The 25,134-nt window shown below is 39.5% G+C and overlaps 1 long non-coding RNA gene across 1 annotated transcript; it reads right to left on the bottom strand.

The window, feature by feature from the left end:
* Positions 1 to 18,430: 18,430 nt before the first annotated feature.
* Positions 18,431 to 21,579, bottom strand: LOC134738925 (uncharacterized). Its single transcript, XR_010125210.1, has 4 exons — positions 21,365 to 21,579; positions 21,006 to 21,155; positions 19,761 to 19,894; positions 18,431 to 18,525 (listed from the first exon to the last, which is right to left on the bottom strand). It is a non-coding gene; the product is annotated as an uncharacterized LOC134738925 (long non-coding RNA).
* Positions 21,580 to 25,134: the final 3,555 nt, after the last annotated feature.

The following is a 25,134-nucleotide window of genomic DNA, read 5'->3' as shown; positions in this document are numbered from 1 at the left end:
GTTGAGTCCAGTTACATATCTTTTAAAATCTTGGAAATGTTTTAACAAGGAGAAATTTTTCTCATAATTACCATATAAAATGTCTGAAATCAATGCTTACTATGCTTCTGGAGTTTGAAAACAGTGAGATGTCCTTTAATCCTAAATTTTTCCTTGTTTATTTTATTAATCTGCTTAGCAAACGCTTGTTTTTAATAGACAATGTTAAGGCAAACCTAAATCAGGGTCTGACAAATTGCCATCTTTCCCATCTTAATGCAGACCCAAGAACTCATTTCTACAACTAGAATACAAGATAGCCCAACTTCTTACAATGTTGGCCTCCTTTGTCCATTATGCCCACCTTTCCACCATTTTCTTACAACTCTCCCAAGTGCACCAGAGGCTTACCAGACCTCATTCTGTTCTTCAGATGCATTGAGCTTTGGCCCATCTTAGGGATCTGACGATGGCCATTCCCTCTGCCAAAATGTTGCACACTCCCATCCTTGCACGGCTTGCTCCTTATCTCTGCTCAAGTGCCCATCCCTGACCATTTAACCAAAAGTGCTTTCATTGGGCCTGCCCTTTGCCCCAGTCATTCCACAACCTATTGAACTGTTTATCTTTTCTCTAAGAAAATCATCAATCTCTAAAGTTACCTTGTTGCTATAGTTATCTACTGGTTTACTTCTGTGTTCTCCTACAAACTGTAAGCTTCATGAAAATAAGGCCTTATTCAACTTATTAACCACTCTATCTGAGGAACTTGCACAGACTAGGGATTCAATAAATATTTGTTAAGTGGATGAATGAATGAATAAAGCCATGTAACAATTACATGCTCTTAGTGCCCTTTCCAGATCTGTTCACCAGTTCCGTGCATCCTCAGCAGCTGTGTGGTCCATGCTCTGAACTTATGCTTGCGACAGTCTCTGGAGGATTACTATTGAGCAACCGGAGCCACCTCACCTGCAAGGAGTTTACAATCCCCCTGAGCCATCCCATAGGCAATGAATGACTTGTGCAGGGAGGACAGACTCTCAGTTCTCAAGTAGAACAAACTGGTGGTGCCATTCACACGCCAGAGCTCCTTGCAGGATCAGGCTGAAGCTACACTTCACCCAAAATCTCATCTTCTTTATGCTTCTTCTCATTTCCTGCCCTGTTCCTCTCCTTCCCTCCCTTTCTCCTGAGAGCACTCCCTCAATAAATAACTACTTCCCAAATCCCTGTCTCAGGCTTCTAAGGAAACCAACCTAAGACAAGCCATAAAAACAGTTCATAAAGTCAGCATTCATCCCACTGATAATTTCAGGCAGTGCCCTGTTAACATTCAATCTGTGTTATAAACAATTGCTACTGTGTGTTGTTAATACCACTGGGGACAAAAGGTGCAGCTTTTACAACAGTGATCCAGGAGTCCTTGGATTAGTTGACAAGGACTCATGGATTGATTTTCACACCAAGCTTTGTCTATAAACATATGTTAATAATATGTTTCATACAAATATATACCCATAACAACAAATACGTATAGGTATCATGCTACTAAAATACACTTTATTATAAAACATTCAATTCAGAGTAAGACTTGATCATTTGATATTTATCAATTTTAATACTCTTGGATATGAAAGATTGTTTGAATGTTAAAGGCAGATTCTCATACTCTGAAAAGGGAAGGGGGTGTATTATTGATTTAGAAAATAAATTTCCAAAGTAAAATAAAGAAAAACACTAAGTTTAGAGAATCAACCTAAGGTCCCAGCGTCAAATTCCAAGAAAAAGTTGCTTTATCTGCCTCACAATCTCTTTTTGTATACGCTTTCCTAAACATTTTCACTGATTTTCTTATCAACTACAATCCCATAAGTTGAAAATTCAGTCAAGCTAATGTGAAGGTTAGAGAGTTGGTAACCATTCCCACTTTGGTAAGAAATTGCCAAGCCATTGATTCAATAAATATGTTTTGAGAATCCACTCTGTGAAAAGTATTAAGAAAGGACAGGTCCTTCTCTTAATAAACAAGTTTTTTTCTTATCATCTGGCTAAACTAAACTAAGGTAGAACAGTAAAAGAATAAAAGGTTGGGATTGAAGAAATTATATGAGGCTGGAAACAAGCAAGTTGGAGGCACGAAACACTTTGGGTTTGGAGAAATGAGAATCCTGTACAAGCATGAGCCAGTGGTGGGGGGGTGGGGGGGAAAAAGAGGTACCAGGAAATGAGGATGATGACAAAAGAAAATTTGCTCTGGTCAGAAATGTTGCCTATATCATACAACAAGGAACTTTCCTGACCTAAAGTGGTGCTCCCATCACTCACCACAGTGACCTTTCTGGATAGCAAAGCTGTTTTTTAGACCTACTTATTAATATATAATATATATATCTGAACATGCCTTTCAACCTATAGAGTACTAGGTCTTTGTTCACAGGTTTGTGATGATACTATTCATTGAAAATGAGCTGTGATTTGGGAAATAGGCCAGCATTTTTCCGTATGAAGTAACCTCTGTATTGGCTAATAAAAACTCCCCTGTTCAACACAGCAAGCCTTTGTTACTACTGTACCTCATTGGTTTTAGATCGTATCTGGAGGTTTGAGGAGAAAGTTAGACATTCATTCAGAAAGGCATGTATTGATCACCTATTATGCACCAAGAGCAATGCTGTATACTGGGAACCTGAAGATATAGTAATAAAACGTCTCACTCTAAGAAAAATCACAATTTGGGATCCTACAGAAGCAACAATTAATTCTGCCTAGAGGAGTAGGGAAGGCTTTGGAAGGAGCTGATTTTCTGGTTGGTCCTTAAAAAATAAGGAGGTAGAAAAGGAGGTCAAGTCACCCCAGGTAGCTTCAAAAATCTGTGCAAAAATACTGAAATAGGAAAGTATGGCTTAATTGGGAGTAGTGAAGAGACTAACAAAGCTGAAAAATATTGCCTGCCCAACTTTTCATGCATTTAAGGACCATTGGCATTTGGATATGCTGTTTTGTAAAGTACCTATTCAAGTCTCTGACTATTTCACTATTGAGCCATTTGCACTTTTCTTATTGATTAATAGAAGCTCTCTCTATATTCAAGAAATGAGTCCTTTCTCCAGATAATATATACTGTAATTATCTTCTATGTGTTGGCTTTTCTCTCTCAACGGTGTCTTTTGAAAGGCAAAAGATTTTAATTTAACATAGCCAATTTATCAACATTTCCCTTTGCACTTAGCACTTTTGGGGCCTTGTTTAGGGAAATTTTTCATTACCACACTATTTATCATTCCCAAAAGCTGGACGCAACCCAAATGTCCATCAAGAGTAGAATGGGGTCAGGTGCAGTGGCTCATGGCTCATGCCTGTAATCCCAACCCTTTGGGAAGCCAAGGCAGGAGGATCATTTGAGCCCAGGACTTTGAGACCAGCCTTGGAAACATAGTAAGACCCCATATCTACAAAATATTTAAAAATTAGCTGGATGGGGTGTTGCATGCCTCTATTCCCAGCTACTCAGGAGGCTGAGATGAGAGGAATGCTTAAACCTAGGAGGTTGAGACTGCAGTGAGTCCTGATCTTGCCACTATACTTCAACCTGAGCAACAGAGCAAGGCCCTGTCTAAAAAGAAAAAAACAACAACAGTAAAATGGGTAAATAAATATCCCTTCAATGGAACATTATACAGTGATGAGCATGAATCAGCTCCAACCACACGCACAATATGGAAGAAACAAACATCATGCTGACTGACACAGTAGAATACCCACTGCATGGTTCCATCTATTCAAAGTTCCAAAAAGATAAAACTCATCCATGGGATTAGAGGTCAAGACAAGGATTACCCTTGGGGGAATACTGACTAAGAGGGACATCGAGGGGCTTTTGGGGTGCTGGTTGTATTCTGTTTCATGATCTGGCTGCTGGTTTCATGCACATGCAAATTGTATAAGAATTCATCAACACACACATTTTTCTACACTTATGTTATACTTTTATAAAATATTTACATTTAAAAACATAAGAAAAGACCACCTAAGGAAGAATGGTAGCCAAGTTTTGTTTCTTAACAAAAATTTCAGAATTTGAAGATCCCTATTAATAAGTTAGGGGTGTATTAGAAAGTTTTCACATTCTGGGCTTTAGAAAGACTAACTTGCTGTGAGGAGTGAGCTGTGTGGATATAATGGGAGGTAAGGAGACCCATTTGGAAATGCTACAACTGTCCAAGCGAGAGATGAGGAGGCCTGGTTAGGAGCAGAGGCCATGGCAATGTATAGAGATGACCTTGAGCTTTTTTCACTGAATGTTTCTTTAAAATCCATGCACCAGTGTCATAAGACCAGAAGCACCTGCACAAAGTGCGGGGGGCAAAGGCCTACAAGTCTTCAACAGATGTTGAGTTTTCAAACAATGCTAGACCTTGATAAACAAACCTCTCTCCTAGATTTATTAAGTCCAAGCATTTTTGTCTGGCTCTTGTCTTAGACTGTAAGACATGAACACTGGTACAAATCCACATATGGATTAGTGGAAAGTTATAGAACTGACATAATATTGTTTTGATACATTTTTCCTTTCCTCCTTTTCACCACCCTCCCCTGCACACTTGAATAAGTCCTCTTGCTGGGTGGTTTTCACTTGTCTCCTTAATTCCCTCCTCCATCTGAAGACTCGTTAGGAGAAAGAATGATTCCTTTTCTGGGAAATGAGGAGCACTGGAAGGCAGCAACTGCCTAGGGAACTCAGGTAGGTAGAACGATGTAAAATGGATCATGGCCAGGCCTCCAGGCTCAGAGAGTGCCACAAAGTCTCCCATAGGCCCAGTGTCAGGACCACATTTGTGCCACCTCCAAGAGACAGTAGGGACGGGACAAACCCCTTGCTGTCATCAGTGTTGCTCCATTATGTTCATTGGCAAATATTTATTGGGCATTTCTGACTGAGCCGCCCACTCAATTGCATGCTTCGTGGGAAAGGGCAGGAAGGAAACATGAAATCTATCCCCACTGCATGAAGTGAGATCATGATCAAAAGAACCAGTGTGCACCCCACTCCATCCCGCCTCAGGCCCTGCAAGAGTAGGCTCTGCCTGCCCAAGATTTTATTTTAAAAAGGAAAAAAAAAAACAAACAAAAAAAACAGTGCATAAAAACTTAAACACAATATCTCCAAGAGCAGAGCCATGAGCTGAGAAGACACAACGAACTGCAGATCAAGCAATGAGGTCTGGTTTCCTAATCTTTCCAAGGTCTCTCTTCGGACCTGATATTCTCACACCATCTTCTAGATTTTACCATGAGATGGTCTCTCATTTCCAAACTCTCTTCTATGCTTTGTATCTTGCCACCTTATGAAAAGGCTGCTCATAATATGGTTCAAAACCGACTCCAAACTACCTTCCTGAGTTTGCTGCACCGCCCTCTCCTGGGAAGCTGAGATGTCAGAATAAAAGTCACTCTGCCCAGAAAAAGGCAGGAGTACTCTACCTGCCTTTTCTGAAGGAGCACCATCTCTGCAACCCATTGGTCAGCCCCAAAGACTCCCACTTCTGCTGGACAAAAGTGTCATGGTTTTCTCACATGAGGAGATGCAGTCTCACTTACTGACCTGCGATAATTCCTGAGTCCAATTCACGTCACACACTGACAGTTGCAAAGTGGCTGCATCATTAATAGTCATTTAGAATCATGAGAAGGAAGGTTTCTCCCAGGCCCTCTTAAGCCTGAAAAGTCCCCAGGACTAAACAGCCTCCAGTTTACTCATGAAACAACATAACTGTCTTATTTCCTGGCCAACAAATCTTAAAAGCCACCATTCATTTCCTGGGCATCCACTCAATCACTTCTTAGAAGCAAGCTTTGAGTGGCCATGTACCAGACCTGTCCCCCTCATGAGATATAGCAAATCTGTGTCTCCCTGAGGGGAATTCTTCACTTTTCCAAAGAATATGGTGAGCTATATTTTAGCCGATTATGCAGTAGTCACCTAAACTTGGAATACTATTGGCATTTTCAGTCTCAGGATGAAAATGGCACTAGAAGTTTTCCCATCTTTTCCTCCCTCCTGTTGCACATTTATTTTGAAGCCTTGCTTATGTTATCTTCTGAACTGGTGGATATCATATGTAGAAGTGTTTCTCAGACACTTCCACCAAAATTATCCTTTTAGCATAAGAGAACACTTATGCTAATAATACTAATAATACTAAACCAGAGGTTTTACTAATAATACTAAACCAGAGGTTTGAGGGGTGAACTCGTAACAGTCCATCATAATTGCAATTTTTTTCTCTGAAATCTCATGTTTATCTTTAAAGTTCATGTACTGTTTATTTACTCTTCTACATTATTGTGCCTTTTTTAATATAAAACTAGTATCACTAATTGCATAACATCATTTTTAGTTAATGCTCAAGAAAACTGCTCCCAGTTCTATTTTATAGATAATATGCATGGTTTTGAGAAGCAAATGACAAATTTCATAAGATCCTTTGACAGATAGAAATAATAACTCATTTTATTAAGTGTTTATTAGTATGTTAAATTGCACATACAGGAAAATGCTTATGTCACATGTAGATTGAAGTAAAAGAAAAGAGAGAGGGAGAGAGAATGAAAGAATAATGAGAGCTAATCGCTTGCCCCCTGCCCCTTTTTTTAGGAGAAAGAACACTCTGGGAAGATTCTGTATTGCACTCCTCCACGGAAACGTCAGGATGGAATGGGCCTTTGAATTTAAGTGGGTGGCTGGTTCTTCCGCACTTACAAGTCCAAGCCTACACCTCCAGGTAATTTTTCTTTAATTTTTTAAATTTTTATAAATTAAGGGAGTGAAAGTGCAGTGGTGTTACATGGATATATTGTACAGTGGTGAAATCTGGGCTTTTCATGTACCCATCACCTGAATAGTGTGCATTGTACCCAATAGGTGGTATTTCATCCCTCACACTCCCACCCTCCTGTCTTTTGGAGTCTCCAGTGTCTATTATTCCACTCTGCATAGCCATGTGTACCCACTGCTTAGCTTCCACTTACAAGTGAGAACATGTGGTTTTCCAATTTCTGTTTCTGAATCATTTCACTTCAGATAATGGCCTCCAGCTCCATCCATGTTACTGAGAAACATGATTTTATTCTTTTTATGGCACCATCAGATAATTTTATCTTGTATCTCTTTCTGGAACAAATTACGGGAATCCTGCCATGGACGACCTGCTCCGTGCTCCAGCCTGGCCAGTGATTCGTAAGCATACAATTTCATAACTATCATCTTAATTCATCCCCAAAGTCCTGGGGACAGTCTTCTTTGATGAGTGTGGAAGGAAGGCAATTGTGATAACAAAAAAGTGGATTTCTACATAGTCAAAAGATTTGACTATGGAATGGAATTTAGTATGGAGAGTGTCTTGGGTGTCTTGGGTGCTGGAAGACTCTAAGTCTAGTGGGTACTAATTTTTGTAATGATCACATGGCTCATCAAAATCTATGTGTGGGATGTGTATTTTACCACAAGCTCAAACTAAGATAACACGCGCTTATTTGACACACAGACCTCAGTAGCACAGAGCCCACTATGGCTGACTCATATATGACGTTGTCTAAGGCCTCGTTGTCATCTCAACTCCTATTGAGCTCCTCCAGCCTTTCTCCCAAACAAAAACTTGAATGGAAACAAAACTACACCTACCTGTGATGTTTACCCTGACAGAAAGTCCAATTGCCATGTCTCAAAATCTCTGGAATTGTTCATGGTTCATTTCTCCTTCCTTTCTATCTTAAGTCAGGGTCTAGAAGCAGAGCCCAAAGTGAAGATTCACTTGGAAGTAATTTACTGATAAAGAAGAAAGGAAAAAAAGGAGAAGCAAACTAAGGGTGTGGTCTCAGCTGGAGCCTAATCTCAATCTGATCCCACAGGGAGCACTGGAGCATGGATTGCACCACACAGTTGCCTCCCTCCCTTTGAGGCAAAGGGTCCTTTTGTGCCCCTGCATCAGTCAGTCATTGGCTGCTGGCCACTCCCGAGGCAGGGGAGTTGCATAACTTCCCAGGCAATTCCAGGCTAGGCAACTCCCATCTGGCCAAGAGCAATTCTCCAAAGAAAGAGGCAGCTGTAAACCATTAAGAGCCAATGTTAATAGCACGTGGATATGGAAACACCAGTCTGGTCAAGGGGATCTGAATGGGTCAGCAATTGCATTCCCATACTTACCGTCTTACTTCATCCCAAAAGATATTCCTTTGGGCAATGTTTGGGTTCCTAACGCTTCCTTTAAACAATTCTAGTGGAGCAGAATATAATAATATACCAATCCATAGTGTTTTATTAAGAGCCTACTGTGTACCAGTCACTTTTCTAAATGTATCGTGTTTATACAATAATCTATAAGACAGGCTTGATTATTACCCATATATTACATATGAGAAAATGGAGGGACAGAGTAACTAAAAATCTAATCAAGTTAGCAAGTGGCAGAACCAGAGTTAGGACCCATTTTCTTAATATTGCATTAAACTTCCTCTTGCTTGTAGCCAAAGAGCAGCAGCAAAAGAGAAAGAAAAATAAGCTCAGAGCTAAAGTGGTAAATTTCAACTACATGAGATAACCACATCTAACTAGGTGAGGAAAAAAAGCCCTTTTGAATTATGAATATAAGAGCTTGAGGATGGTTAATACTCTTTTGTGTGTATGTGAATTTCAAAAACATCTTGCAGTTTTATCCACTTGGTTGATGTTCACCATTTGAACTTTCAACATTTAAATCCCATGAAAGTGCTGTTGCATAAGACATGACTCTATGCCAAAGGAAATAATAGCTAACACTTGTTAAGCAGTTTCTGTGTGCCAGGCACTGTTCTAAGCCATTTACATGGATTATATCATGTAATCCTCAGAACCTTGCCATGAGGCAGCCTCATTTTTAGATAAGGAAACTGAGGCACAGAGGGCATAATTAATTTGTCTAAGGGTATATAGATAGAAAGCATCAGTCCACATTTCCAAGTGAGCAGTTGGGCTTTGGAGCTTATGTTTCTACTTTCACTACAGTGCTGCCAGAAGAGTCATAGATGGTTGGAGCTAGGAATCATATGGGAGAGTCTAAATTTCCAAATTGAGAGATGGGAAACTGAGGCCCAGAAAGAGTTGGTGATTTCCACAAGGTCACACAGACCCAAGATGCTTAATTTTCGTAACAGTGCTATCTATATTTTGACAAATTTTGTTAAAGAAAAAATATATAAACCAGAGACAGTGTCATTTAATTGACTAGAATTCAGCAGTGAGTTTTTAAATGTCTGAAGTCTCCTTTTTTCTTCTCTCCCAGGAAGTGGTAACACCAAGAGCTGCTGTTTAGGAAGGCAAGGAAGAAACATCAGTGTCTCGTCTAGCCTCAGAAAAAAACGACTTCCTATTTTTACTACTGTTATGAATCCCTCACTCATGTACACCTTTGTGACGTGACTTCCAAGTTGCTATTCTATTTTCTGGCTGGAACCTGCAAATTCCAATCTGGAAGTACATCTCTTTAGGGAAAGGGAAGGAATACCAGAACCAGTGTTTATTAAATACCTACGAAATGTCAAATTTACTATGCATAGCTCTATATATGCTATATAAATTACCCATGAAAAAAATCACTGGCATCACAATGTGTATCAGCTAGCATTTGCTGCATAACAAACCAACCTAAAATGTAGTGGCTTAAAACAACCACGTATTATTGCTGATGAGTGTCTGGATCAGCTAAGTGGTTCTGCTGAGCCATGCCAGGCTTAACTGATTCCAGCTGGATTCACTCATGTTCCTGCAGGTAACTACTGGATTAGCTAGGGGCTGGCTGGTATAGGATGCCCTCAGCTGGGGTGGTTCAGTTCTGTTCCATATTCTACAAAATGATATTCCATGCACGTTCACATGGCAGTGGTAGAAGAGAGTAAGCAGAAGCCATGAGGCCTCTGAGGCCTAGGCTCAGAGTGAATCATGGCCTCTGAGGCCTAGGCTCAGATTGAATGCACCATCCCTTCCACTCCATTCTATTAGCCAAATCGAGTCACAAGGATGGCCTAGATTCAAGGGGCAGGGGGAGGGGAAATCAGATTCCACCTCTTGATGGAATAAGCTGCAAAGTCACATGGTCAATGGCATGAATACAGAGAGTAATAGAAAATTTGAGACTTTTCTGCAATGAACCAACCACAAATATCTTGGAATATTCTAGATCATCTAAGTTGTATGTTTTCCTCCAAAAACATGTTTCTCTTGCATGTCTAGACTAGCTTTGAAGATTTTTGAGTTCCCTTTAGTTTCACTTACAGAAAAATTCAGGAAAGATGCTGTAGGGTTTTAAGATGGCATATAGAATTTTCAATTTACCCAAGTAAGACACATGACCATCTAAATCCAGTAAAAGCCTATGTGATTTTATTCCAAATAACAGCAGGACAGAGCTAATTCTACTTCTCCTCTTTTCATCTACTACATCACTCACTGCTTGAAAGAAGAATCAACTAGACAGGAAGCTTTCTACTCCTGCCAGTTGGGTTTGGTAAGAGACCAGCCCAACAGCTGAGTGTCTGCCTTAAGGGAAGCCCTGTGGCCTCTACCAAAATGGAAGCACACATTGCCCTGGTGTTTTGTTTTGCAAATAAAAAATAAAAACATGTTATTAAAAAGAAACCCTCTAAATCAGAGATCATGGATAGTTTTTATCCTATATGCCAACTCCAATTGGTTAATAGAAGCTTCCAGGAGTGCTATGTTGGAAATATTAGGCTTCAGGCAATTCTAACAAAATTAGTATAGCAAAAGAATTTTCCAGCAATAAAATATGGTCACACAGTGACTGATTCCCACCATTAGATTAAATTTACAGGGTAAGCTGATTCTCTTCTCCTGGGCCTCTTCCCCATTGCTTCTTTCCCTCTACTTCTACCTGGGCTGTTTTTGAGAAAGGCAAGTAGAGTAGGGTTTCAATCTGCTGTTGAGTTTTATCATAGGCTCTGGAAGATGGACACAATGTGACTTTTTTGGCCTTTTCAAGTGTGTAGATGGTAAAGATCATGGAAGAACAAAGGTAGATCTACAATAAGGACAATCTATTCCGAAGGTCAATATATTGATTCAGACTAAATCTAACCCCAGGAAGAAGTATCTAAAACCCAGAAATAATTCCAAGAGCGTCACAGCAGAGCACACACCCTTTGTGCTCACTCTAAGCCTACCTTGACATGTTTCTCAAGATAATACCATCTATCCACTGAGTTGAGAGGAGCCTGAAGATCGATCTGGATGGCCAGGCTCTGCTTTAACTTAAGGAGAAACATCTCAGACCCAGAACAAGGGTTATCAACGATGCAGCAATGCACATGGTATAGTGAAAAGAACACAAAACACAAGGATTCAGATTCTGCCTTTGCAAGTTTCAACATTTCTCCCAGAGTCTCAGAAGAGATGTAATACAACCATCTCAGAGTTTATGGTAAGAATAAAATGGGCAAATATGTAAAGCACCCAGACTAATAACTGGATCATACAGTTAGGGAGTGTAGGCTCCCTAACTATTACTATTATTATTAATTGCAAGGCAATAATAATAATTTTTATATAATAATTATATATAATAAATATATGTAATATATAATAATATAAATAATAATATAGTCATAGTAATAGCAAAAGCAAAGGCAAATCAGTTAAGTTTCTATTATGTGCTAGGAACTGGGTTCCATGCTATACTAGAGAAAACCAAAATATAAAGACTGTTGTTTATCTTTGGGAAATAGAGTCTGCTTGGAGACAAGGTGAGTATATATAAAATAAGTAAGAGCTGTGGAGAGCAATATATGAAATACTCAACTAGACACTGAGAACACTGAGACTCTAGGATCATTGCTTCTACCTCTTGTCTAAACAACAAATTAGTTTCTCAAACTCATTGACATTTCCCTTTTCTTAGGACAGTTATTTGAAATGACTCAACGATCCAAACTTGTTTCATCTGATCTTTCAATATTTTTATTTGTACTTTGAAGGTCGCCAAATCATTGTGTCTTGACAGATGTAAAGAATGGGCCATCCTCAGCTAAAGAGAATGAAGCCACCACTCATCACCCTGTACCCCATCTTGTACTTTACACATCATTATCATCACCCCCCCAGCTGTTGTATCATGGGCCCTCAATGAGGTAGAATAAAAATGACACCAGGCCAAGGCCTGATGCTTTCAAAATTTTCCGCTAGATGCCAATGCTTTTGAAATATCATACTCTCTTTCCAATTACTCAGATGTCATTATGCAGGCAAGGCATGTTCTTAATCGCCCACAGTAGGCTAGAGGCAGGATACATTGTTCAACAATAATTCATGTCTATTAAATGTGAAAATTGGACTCACGTGATTCAGTCACTGCCTCACCCAGTTGCAAGGTGGAAAATGTATCTAAGCTAGCACCTTTGTGAACCATGGCAGGGAGGTGATCCCTGAGCCACAACAAAAATCAGGAAACAATGACTGAAGCATGAAGATGAAGGCCTTTGTCAGCTTATAAAGCAGAAGTGATTGCAATTAATTGCTGATAAAATATGAAAGAGTCTCTTGTTGCTAGAGATCAGGTGCTAAGACATAGTACAGCTCTTCCTTGAGAGCTTGGGAAAGACATGTCTCTGAACTGTGCTTGTGAGAAGGCCAATGAGTTGATCTGTGTTGTGGGTGTTTCAGGAGGAACAATACTGAGAGCCACAGAGGATGGAGAGAAATCCCAAAAGGTAGGCTCCCTCCCCAGGTTGACATGAACCACCCAGGCTAACATGACTCTTCAAGTAAAAGGCTGCTTTTGAATGATTTCCCCAACCAAATAACAACAGGAACGTTGATGGTGAAAGAGCAAATCCCACAGGTGATTGGTTATCACAAGAGTAAAAAAAAATGAAAAATAAATAAATGGTAATGTGAGTAAACATTCACAAATCTTTGGAATATAAGTTTTTGGAACACATTTTAGGTGTTATTCACTCTAAGATGATATTTGATTAATCCAAATATACAATAAAAAGAGGTAAAAAGCAGGTGGTAGTAAATGCATTTCTAGAAAAGGTGTTCAAAGTGTCTTTGAAGCCTAAAATATACAGTCCCTGACAGTCCAGCCTCAGGTTCAGGATGATTGTATTTGTGTATTCAGAATGGGAGGGTCACTTATGGACATGATTTTTCTTCAGTACATCGAACTTCACAGTGGTTTAGAAAGTAGTAAGAAATATACAAAGAATCAATATATACGAAGAAAATAACAATTTAAAATAAAGTTTCAAAATCAGATCATATAAGATCTAATTTAATATTTCCTAAATGACTCATGCAGTGGTTTCCTAAAATGGGTCATGAACTGAATAAATCGAAATTATCAGGGTGTCATCAAAATACTAATTCCCAGGCCTCCACCTACATTAACCAATTGGGAGCTCTAGGAAAGAGGTTCAGAAACTTACAGTTCCAGGGGCAGTGGCTCACTCCTGTAATTCCAGCACTTTGGGAGGCCAAGACAGGAGGATTGCTTGAAGCCAGGAGTTCAAGACCAGCCTGGGCAACATAGCAAGACCCAGTCTCTACAAAAATAAAATAAAATAAAATAAAATAAAATAAAATAAAATAAAAAACTAGCTAAGCATGGTGGTACATGCTTGTAGCCCCTAGCTGCTAGGGAGGCTGAGGTGGGAGGATTGCTTGAGTCCAGGAGTTCGAGGCTATAGTGAGCTGTAATCATACCACTGTACCCTAGGTGACAGTGAAACCCTGTCTCCTAAAAAGAAAAACAAGTTCCCAAAGTGATTCTGACACAAAGCTTCATGCGTAAGTGACAGTTTTCAGTCTTGCAGCAACTAAATTGATAATTATGCCTTCAGTAGGAAAGAGCACAGGATGTGAGTCGGGGGAACTGGGCCCAGTTCAGCCTCTGTCTCTGAGAAGCACTTATCCTACATGCCTGGTCTTTTAAGTGCAGTCTATGGACCAGCAGCATCAGCATCTCTCAGGAGCTTGTTAGAAATGCAGATTCTCACCCCTGCCCCTCACCTACTAAATCAGGATCTCCACCTTAACAAGCTCCCCCTGTGGTTCCTGGGCACACTGAAGTCTGAGAAGAACTGTCTAGACCAAGTCATTCAACCTCTCAGAGTTTCATTCACAAACAGATGGACTTGAAGCAGACATCTAAATCCTCCTCCCAGACCTACTGCTGCATGCTGACCATCAGAGTGAGGACACAGAGGGAACACAATAGAAAGTTCTAGATAGGATGCCAGAAAAAAAAGTGTGAGATTAGGTACACACACACACACACTCAGAGACACACACACACACATAGTTTTATAGAAACCATTTGTCTGGGAAAAACCCAAATCCCATGACACACACACCCTCATATGAGATCCTGAGATTCTGCTCAAGCGGGAGCAGTCCCTTGCTGGGGATGGGAAACTGAGGAAGTGAGAAAGGCTGTGGATAACCCGACGCCCCAGGGCAAGTCCAGGGGAGAGGACAGACTGCAATCCAGGTGTCTGTGCGCCCAGCCCTGGACCACCCTGTCTTGTTATCTCAGCTGCATCAGGAAAAATTGAGAAAATAAGAACAGGACATCATAACAAAGAAAGCAGGTGTTTATAGGAGGTGGTATATGGACATTGCTCCTCAGTCCCATCCTAGAGCCATATCAGTCTTTGGATTATTATTTTAACCTTATTAAAATTCACATCATTAAAATTGAGCATTAGGGCCCCCATATTCTGACAACCATTCTAGCCCTCCCTCCATCTCCTGGACTGTATAGTTTCACTTTGGAGGAACCAATGTCAAATAAATATATCCTGCTAGTTCCCAAGAGTCAGATTTCGTGAGTCCTGACTGCCACCTTTGTTTTCAAGATTCTAGAGCTCAGTTTCCCATTGTTTACCATTCCCTGGGCTCTGTAGGTAAGGTATGTGAGTCCTTATTGTGAAATTCCCATGTCAGGATCTCAGACATTTACACATGGAGTGATATACCAGTGTGGATTCACTTACCCTTTCTAATTGCATAAGAAATTTATGAACATTAACAACATTCAACCCCGTAGAAATATACAACATAAGAGATGACATTCCCTTTCCACACAGGTCCCCATTATGCTGTTACCACTAATAGCGCAGCACCAATGTGCCACTCTTTTTAAATTTTTTATGCATGACTTTTTTTAAAACAAGAGCATACCACACATAATATTTTGCAAATTGCTTTCTTTACTGTATATCTTATGGTCGTCTTTTTAAGTCAATTTATAATGCTCTGTCTTCTTCCTCGTGTCTACTTGGCATTTCAACATTTCCCCAACCATGAACCTAACCATGGACACTTGGATTGTTTCCAATTTTTCTCTATTACAAACTATGCTGCACATTTGAACATGTAACACCAGGAGTGCCCACATGAAGTGGCAAGCTCTTTGGTATATTGTGTTTGCGGATTGCTGATTTGTCTCCTGGTGCACCTTTCAGTCTTCAGCTGGGATAATGGTGGTGATGGAAGGCTGGATTTATTGGAGGTACCAAGGATTTGAAATTATGATCCCCATTGTCTGAAAACCTTGCATGCACTCTGCAGGAGTCCATCTTTGCTACAGAGATCCCTTGCCCATACCACAAACCCCTATCCCACGCAGCCTCACCACTCATCCCATGGAGCCAGTTCCTTAATCCAACAAGGCTTCAGGTACCAGCAAGACAGACCTGGTCACTGGTCTGAAAGAGTCTATAGTCTAGAAAGGATGTTAGAGAAGTAAACAGAAGAATAAGAATTTCAGATGGAGATATATGGTATGGAGAAAATATTACCAGGTCATGAGACGAACAATGACTAGAAGGGGTAAGGGGAGGTAAGTTTTCAAAATATTTTTTCGTAGATAAAAATCACTTGGTTAAAAATTCTAAAAGTATTAAAAATAAGTATAAAAACCTTATGTAAGTCAATCTCCTGCCCTTGGGCCCTAAGGATCTAGTTACCCTACCCTCTGAAAACCCTGACAACCAATGTTTCTTATGTAATCTTTAGAGATAATTTATTTGTATGTGTGTGAGAGAGAAAATGTGTGGGCAAATGTATAAATATATGTATACATATCTTTTCCTACATTTTTACGCAAATGGTAGTTTCCATCTTATCTACCACTCTATCTTGCTTTTTCCACTTAATGTATTTCAAATATTATTTCATTTCAGTGTAATAAATGAATCATTTTCTATTCTTTTTTATAATTGGATGGTATTTCACTATGACGATATCCTATAATTATATAGCCCACCCTTTATTGAGAGCCATTTACTGCATCAATCTTTTGCCAATCAATAGAACGATGAATATCTTGGATATATGTCAAGTCATGTTTATGCAAGTATATCTGTAGGAAAAGAAAATATGGATTCAGCAGGTCAAAAAGGATTTGTAATTTTGATAGATATTGCCAACTTGTATGGCAACAGGTAAGGACATTTTTTCTATAGAGGGCATGAAAGCAAATATTTTCAACTTTGCAGGATATACAGTCTCTATGACAAGTACTCAAATCTGCCATTGGAGCACAAAAGCAGCCATAGACACAAATAAAGGAATGAGCATGATTTTGTTCCAATAAAACTTAAGGCATGAAATTTGAATTATACATAATTTTCATGTGTCACAAAATGTTTTATTTTATTGATATATACTTACGGTATTCAACATGATTGTTTTCATACACATATGTATAGTGAAATGATTAACATGTTCAAACAAATTAACCTATGCATCACCTTCCATAGCTACCTTGTGTGTGTGTGTGTGTGTGTGTGTGTGTGTAATAACAGCACCTAATATTCTTAGCAAATGTTCAATATACAATACAATACAGTACAATACAATACGATACGATACAATATTATTTTGATTTTTTTCAACTACTTAAAAATGGTTCTTAGGTCTTGGGCAGTACAAAAGCAAGCAGCAGGCTGAATTGAGCTCACAAGCGATCGTTTGCCAACTTCTGCCATTTACATCCCCACCGTTTGTATTTGAAAGCCTGTTGTGCCAATACTGTGGCCAATACCAGGTATTATCAAACTTTTGGATCTTTGCCAATTTGACAGGTGAAATTGTATCTCAGTTATGCTTTACTTTGCATTTCTCTTTTTTAAAGCAATGTAAATGATCTTTCTTTGTAAATTTCCTTTTGTATAAACGTGACTATTCTATTCTTTTTCTGCTATTTGTTTGATGTTAGTCTTTTTCTTATCAGTTTGTGTGCTTCCTTAAAGAGTAGAGAAATTCACACTTTGACAGAATTGCAAATATTTTTCCTGGCTTGTCATTTATCTTTGAATTTTGATGTTGGTATTTTTCACCAGGTGCAAATACTTTAATCAATCTTTCATTTTATGACTTATGGTCTTTCCCTCCTCTATAATTATAAAATAATTTTTGCATATTTTTGTATTTTCAGTATTGCCTTTTTAACATTAAATATTTTCTTCATTTGGAACTTACACTGTAGGGTGTGATATGTGACTTAGTTGTCCTTATTCCCTGATTAATCTTTCTTTACTGATTTTAGATGTAAACTTTGCCTTATATTAAACTATTGTATGTATTTAGGTCTGTTTCTAAACTTTCAATTCTGTTCCAATGATGTCTTTTTATTCTTATGCCAGTACCATGCTGTCTTAATGAGTTTTTATAAGATTTAATAATAGACAGGACAGTTACTCCTTGCTACCCTTCTTTTTCAGAATGTTACTAGTTATTCTTGATTATTTACCTCTCTACATAAATGTTAGAACCAGTCTGATTTTTTCAAGTTATCTTTTATGTCTTCATATCTACACTCCAAATTGTTCATCCATGTCAAAGTATTTTTTATGAAACAACAGTTTATGACCTTACATATAGTAAAAGTATCAGATTACAAAGGGAAAGTGGAAATTACCTAAGGAAAAATGCTAGTCTGAAACACCTAGACATGAACCCTCATCAGGGAAAGATGATATAAATAATCTAACCCACTCTAATTCTTATAACACAAATTGTTCTTCTTCATTTACTGAAAAAGAGGAATTGGCACTTACAGCACTTAACATGAAAGAATTTCCTAATGGTAAGAGGATAGGTGGGTGGGTGAATGTCCGGATGAGTGGGTGAGTGGATGGATGGATGGATGAATGGATAGATGGATGGATGGATGGATGAATAAATACCAGATTACTGAGGGAACTTGAATCTCTGCATGTCTTTTGTCCATTCCTCACATTGAATCAAGCATTAATTCAATTCAACAACTTCAGGATTCCACTACGACATATGGAAAAATAAAATACTGGTTGGTTTTCCTTCTTAATTTATTTTCTTTATTAATGGAACAAAACTCAAAGCAAATATTTAAAACTAAGATTTATTAAGGAAGAATGAATGTTGTTCTCCAGTGCTTTCTCTACTGTGGTTTCGCCTTAATTGATCTTTCTCCCACTGGACCATAATCCAACTGGCATAAAGTGTTGCTGCAGATGGAGAGAGAAAGTAAAAAACTTGATTTAAACCACTGATTGATTTTATATTTCCTAGCTGGCCTGTGCCATGTGTCATAGAGGGCAATGGAAGGGGTGTGTGTGGTGGGGGTGGAGGTGGGTGGATATTTTGTTTGCTGAATTTTAACGGGAACATTTTGGTTTCCCCATGAAAACTGAAACATGAGCCCAGTTCACTGTCATATAGTCTCCACTGCAAACCCAGAGCCCAACACAGAATCATTGCTCCAGCTTCCTCAAATTCAAGCCACTATCATATTTGTTAATCTTCCTTGCAGCTGTGTTGGAAACTCCTTGCACTAAAAGTAAATCAGCTCAGGTGGAGTTCTATTATAACCAGAACTCTCCCTGATGCTTCCGTTTGCGACCCAAACTCTACAGTCATCCTTCCAGAGTTTGCTCTGCCTCAGAGCAGACCATAGTAATGAATGGTAAGAAACAGGAAGAGGCAAACTTGGCCAAGGAAAGGATTTTTCGATGCCCCAGGATGACTTGTCCTTCATTAGAGGGTCGGAAGCACATGCTCTAACTTCCACTCTAAAGATGTGGACATTTTAGGACCAGGATTCTTTACTAAAAACACTTGCAACTTCTCCCTTAGGACTTTTTTTCTGGAACAAAAGTGTTAGGAAGTTAATGCCCTCAAAAGCAGCCCTCACCCAGTGACTGATAGCAACTGGTGGATAAATACCCCAACTTCCTCACCTCCCAGATGAGTTCACTCTAAGGCACATTTTATACACTGATTTCTAGAGTTCACCACTGGGATTTTGCTCCATTTGTCCACGTCGGTATCTTAATAGCACTTCCCTGACTGCCTTCCTTTACCTTCCTGTCTCACTTTCCTGCCCCTCTGCTAAAGTTTCCTAGAATGACCTCCCTAGTAAACTACTTGCTCTGGACTCTTTCTATCTGTGTCTGCTTCTGGGGAAAGCTCAACTCAGACAGACTCTGTAACCCAGTACAGGACTCTGTACACAGATTACTCTTTTTAAATTACAATACTCAAATAGTCAACACAGAAAAATTTGGTGTGGGTTTGTAATGGAGCTGAGAAGTGAATGCATGATATGAGGACAGGTAACTCCTGTCTGCCCCTTCTGACCCTGTTCTCTTCCATTTTATTGCTCACTCATCATTGCCCAAAGCCTCCAATCCAATCAGGCTGTCCTGTTTTAGAAGTCCCAGACACATATGTGCATTCTCACCTCCGTGCTTTTGTGCATGCCATTCTCCACATCTGAAAGTCTCCTCCTACTCCTCTTCAACCTGTCCAGATGGTGCCAATCCTTGAAGACCTGTCTCAAGCTTTGCCTCTTCCAAGATGTCTCTTATGTCATCCCTAAGAGAATCACAGCACAGGTAGCCTGTTATTCACAACTCACCACTTAGTCATAGGCTTTTGTATAGCTTCTAACTACTGCACGTGTAATTGTTCTTGTCTCCCTAATTAAAATGGACTTTCCTTGGGAATAATCACCACATTTTGTACCTCTCTACTCCTCCCAGGGCCTAAAATAGTCTGATAAACACAATTACTTGTCAATGTGTGATTTATGCTTTTAAGTAATAAAACAACACGTATGTGTATGACCAAAGTAATGAATCATTTTTAATGATCTTCAGAAAGGCCTCTTTCTTCTTATGCAAACTGCATGGCAGACAGTTATCAGAGCATCCTTCTTGGTGATCCTTTCCAGAAGTTCACAAAAGACAACAGGCCACAGCAACACCTTGGTTTATACACACAACTTCCCCATGCTGCTTTAAAGGCATAATAAAAGATAATGCTTCTCACTCATAAATAAAAAGTGCTTAAATGTAATTTTGACAAAATGTGTCCCAGGGGTGATTGAAGTCTTTTCCTCTCTGTTGTGATTGTAACTGCTATAAATAGACAACCATAAGAGATTCAAAAGGGGAAACCTTTTAAAGGCTTACTCCAGGGCTTGATACCCTCCCCACTTTATTTTTCTTAGCCCTAATGCCAAAGGAAAACAAACACTTATCAACGTACTAATGGTGTTTATTTACCATCTGTCTTGGAATGGTGGCAATGTGCCAAGCCCTGAGACAGTTCACCACAGCGCCAAGTGAGCTGAAGGCAGCCCCTCCACTCACTGTACCCTTGGCTTCCCCTTTGGGGGCCATGGAAAGGTTCAGGATCTTGAATTTATTTTCCCCACCTGTTTCACACTCTGTACCTTTGCCACACCTAAGCCGATTTTCCCAGGCCCGGTGTAGATCAAATAACTTCCATTCTGCTTATGAAGTCACAGCCACCTTCATGCCCCTCTAGAAACAGTTCCACTGAAGTCAGTCGAGGAAACTCAGAAAGGCTCTTTGCTCCTGCTTTGCCCAGAGTCTGATTCCCAACTGCTCATGCCAGAACTGCCCTAGCAGGGAACAGGAAAGCTGTCAGCCATGAGCTGGAGCCACACCCACCTCCTCACCTGTACCACACCGTCTGCCCCATGCTGCATCAGCAATGCCTGGGGAGCTGTGAAGAGCTCCACTCATGTTCCACCACAAGGCTTTTCATCTTCCGGCAAGTCATCCCTTACCAAAGCAAAGTTCAATTGTCCCGTTCAGGTGGGAGGTCCCTGAAAGATCCCAAGAGAAGAAGTGAGCATTTCCTGCTGTTTTTCTGTCTCCTTTCCAAGCAGCAAAGCATACAGAGGAAGTAGCTCTACTTTCTCCTCTCCTTTCTCCAAGTCTTAGCGTTTTTGGCACTGACATGGGAGCCTACGCCCAAAGCAATCATGTCTACAGCAAGATTATGCTTCGGTGGTGATATAATTCTTAATGGTACCTCAGTATATCAGCTGTTCCAGTGCCTCTTATAATCCACTGCAACTGAAACCTCCCAAGTTCTTGACGATGGACTTCCTCATGATGACTCTAAAAGACAAGCAGTAATTAGGTAACAGAATCTAATATCCTTTTAGTCCAAGTTCAACTCATTGTAAGGGGCTTTTAGTGATTGGAGTGAACAGGCAGCCCGTCTCTATTTTTGCTTAAAATCCTCTCAACACATGAGAGTCATAAAAGGATATGGCTGAGAAAGTTTTAGTTGCAATCATTTGTTTCATTGGTTTAGAACTGCTTTTTTTTTTTTTTTCAAATCCATTATTTTAGTTGATTTTCAGACGAATAGGCAGGATGACTTAGTAGTTAGGAATGCTGGTTCCAGATGCCTGAGCTTGAATCCTGGCTCAAAGCCTTCCTGGCTTTGTGACATTGATCAAGTCACCTACCTCCCACCCCATGTCTCTACTTTCTTATCTGTAAAATGTGAATAGCTTTTGTACATACCTCATAGAGTTGAATTGTTTAATGCATATATGTATATATACATTATATATATATATAGAGAGAGAGAGAGAGAGAAAGAGAGAGAGAGAGAGAACACACACATTTGGAACTATGCCTGGAACACAGCAAGTGCTAAATAATTATTCTAGTTAAGAGCCAAGAAAATAAAAGGTTAGCAGATTCCATGCCTAGCCTAAGCAATTCCTTCAGTGAGGAGGTCAGATATTGTCTTAGCTTGGGCTCCCCCAAAAGCAGACTCTGAGAGCAGCATTTGGGTACAAGTAACTTATATGGGAGCTGAAATCCCAGTAAAGGTAGGGAAGGAAGGGAGGCCACTAGGCTGTGTTTATGAGCAGTTTACTTCTGCAGGAAACTGGGCACAGTCTTACTTGGGACCCTTGAAGTGACTGTGCAGAACATACCACATATCACAGAACTGTCCCTATGAGGCTGAAGGGAGCTGGGGAATTTATCACCAACTCTATCCCTCATTGTTGAGAGCTATCTCTGGGACTGGGACTATGCAACAGTGTCTTCCGGACTGCTCCACGCATAGGTGAAGCATCCTCAGAGTATCATATGCATTCGGGCTTAAGGATTCAGAAAGCCATCAGCACATACTTGGTCTATCTGCAAGTGACTTCCTGGTATGGCCAAAGGAATATGAGCAAGAAAACGACAACAGTGAATACAGAAGTGCAATGCAAGTATTAAAGTTCCTTAACCATCTTGTGCATTCAGACAGAACCAAAGCCAAAGGAACCTACCAGGGAGGACCTATCCTAAATTAATTTCTGGAAAAGGATACTGTACCATCTTTCCTGGTAACTCATTCCAAAGCTTATCAGATTTTATGACATCTCTATATACTACCAAAATCCCTTTGGGTGAGATCTTTTCTTCTACATTAATTTCCAACAGAGAGAAACAAAGAGTAAGGCTGACAATATATTTTCATTCATAAAATAAAAAGTATAAAAAAGGACATGGCGTGGCTTTAGACCCTGCTAGGTATGCAGAAAAGAATGTTCTTTGAGCTTAAATGTTCTACTCTAAAAATGTAAAAACCTATTTGAAAATGCCTACCTTCGAATACGTTGACCCCTCTGTACAGGACATACTCTAGACATATGCTTCCAGAGTTGTATTTTTGGAAAAACTAAAGTTTTGCACAACTGTCTTCAAGTTGACAAGTTTACACTTCAAAGACAGAATGCACACCTGAGCCCTTGAAGGTGAAAACCAGACAAAAGTCTTTAACTTTCATGAAATACCTTCTCTCCACTCTTTCCCATTCCTCCAGAGAGAGCTTTCATTTTATCTTATCATCCTTCTATCCAAAGGCAAAAAAAAATTCCAAAATCAATTCATAAAGGCAAGAACTTTTATCCACCATCCATTTCTAAATAAAGAAGGAAGGAATACCAAAGCAAAACAACCACACCTATTATAACTGTTTTCTTTTGACTTCCAGCCAAAACTTCTTAATAGGGACAAGATACAGTAAGTGACAAGGAGATAGTAGAATCTGGCTTTTACTTAGAATGTTGGTTAAGCCCATTTGCAAGTAGGCATCTTTACATCTTTTCATGTGGAGGGTTTATTTTCTCTATATTTGGGCAGAGCCCACTGAAGTAACCAAAAACCACTACCTCTGATGAGGAGCTGTGATGTAGACCAGAGAAAGTCTTAGTCGAGGTAACTGAGGCCAGAGATCCACAATGAAACTGTACTGCATTATTTCATTTTTCAAACTTACATATTCTCCTACACCCCTTTCTTTGGATATGATTTATGTTCAGTTGATTTTGTTACAGGTCTGGAATGTTTACACAAAGGCTTAATAGACATTTACTTTGGAAGTTACATTGTGAGATAGAATCAAGGAATTGGCCCATTGCCGGAGTCAGAATGGGAGGCCACCTGGAAGTTAATGATCACTTTGCAAAGACCAGGGGCCTGTAACAGAAGGTTCTAGAAAAGTAGAGACTTCATGTAATAACACACTGTACTCAGACATCCATCTTTGTAATGACTGAAGAGAAACCAATGTTTCATAGAGACATCTACCGATAGAGACGTCCAGGACACAATTACTCAATACTTCCATACTTTAATGTCATATTTTGTGCTCTATTTTACAGTTTATATATGCTTTTATGTAACATTAAAAATAATGCTATCCAAAATGATTCCTGTAACCCCATTTATTGGATAATCTGCTTTACATATTTCATTCATGCTGAGTTTACCTTTGAGGCAAATATAAAAGAATTATGACTTTCACTTTAGAGATGAGGAAACTGAGACTCAGAAAGGATCAGCAACCTACTTGCTCAAGATTACATCACGCATAACTGGCAAAAACCACAGTCCCTTCAGTAATTTCACCACTATTCTACGGTTGTTTTGTTTAAGCTATTACTTTTTCTATGATTCAACGGAACCCACAAATACTTATCAAGAAGCATTAACATCACCAGGCTGAGCATAGTGGAGGATAAAAGTAAATGTAATCTCCTTGAGATTATAACCTAATTTGGGAGAAAGGCCTATTTCTTGAAGTGGCTTGTTTTTACATTAGAGATTTCTTTCTAAGAAATTCTCTGTAATACACAGTGCATCGACAACTAAAGAAGTCAATATATGTTAAATCCTTCCATATGGCATAGTATGAAAAAGAATTAATGCTTTAAACAAAGTGCTCAAAGGAATTCCTTTTTTAATTTTAGTTTTTATTTTAAGTTCTGTTTCAGGATGTGCAGGTTTGTTACATAGGTAAACATGTGCCATGGTGGTTTGTTGTACCTAACAACCCATCACCTAGGTATTAAGCCCAGCATGCACTCTCTGTTTTTCCTAATGCTCTCCCTCCCCACACCCCACCTCTCAGCAGGCCCCAGTGTGTGTTGTTCCTCTCCCTGTGTCCATGTGTTCTCATTATTCAGCTCCCACTTACAAGTGAGAACATGCAGTGTTTGATCTTCTGTTTCTGCATTAGTTCGCTGAGAATAATGGCTTCCAGCTCCATCCATGTACTTGCAAAGGACATGATCTTGTTTTAAAGGAATGCTTCGTAATAAAATGATATTTGACAGACATCTGAAGAAGGCAAAAAGGCAGGCTATGCAGGTATCTGGAGAAACACCAGTTCAGAAAGAGCAAACAGCAAGAACAAATTTCCTGAAGTAGAAATATGTTTGGCTTCTTCACAAACAGCAAGGAGACCAATTTGGCTATAGCAAGACTAGGAAGGGATTGTGTAGA

Source organism: Pongo pygmaeus, chromosome 21, assembly GCF_028885625.2.
Source record: "Pongo pygmaeus isolate AG05252 chromosome 21, NHGRI_mPonPyg2-v2.0_pri, whole genome shotgun sequence".
Classification (NCBI taxonomy): domain Eukaryota; kingdom Metazoa; phylum Chordata; class Mammalia; order Primates; family Hominidae; genus Pongo; species Pongo pygmaeus.
This window is presented reverse-complemented; position numbering and strand designations above follow the sequence as displayed.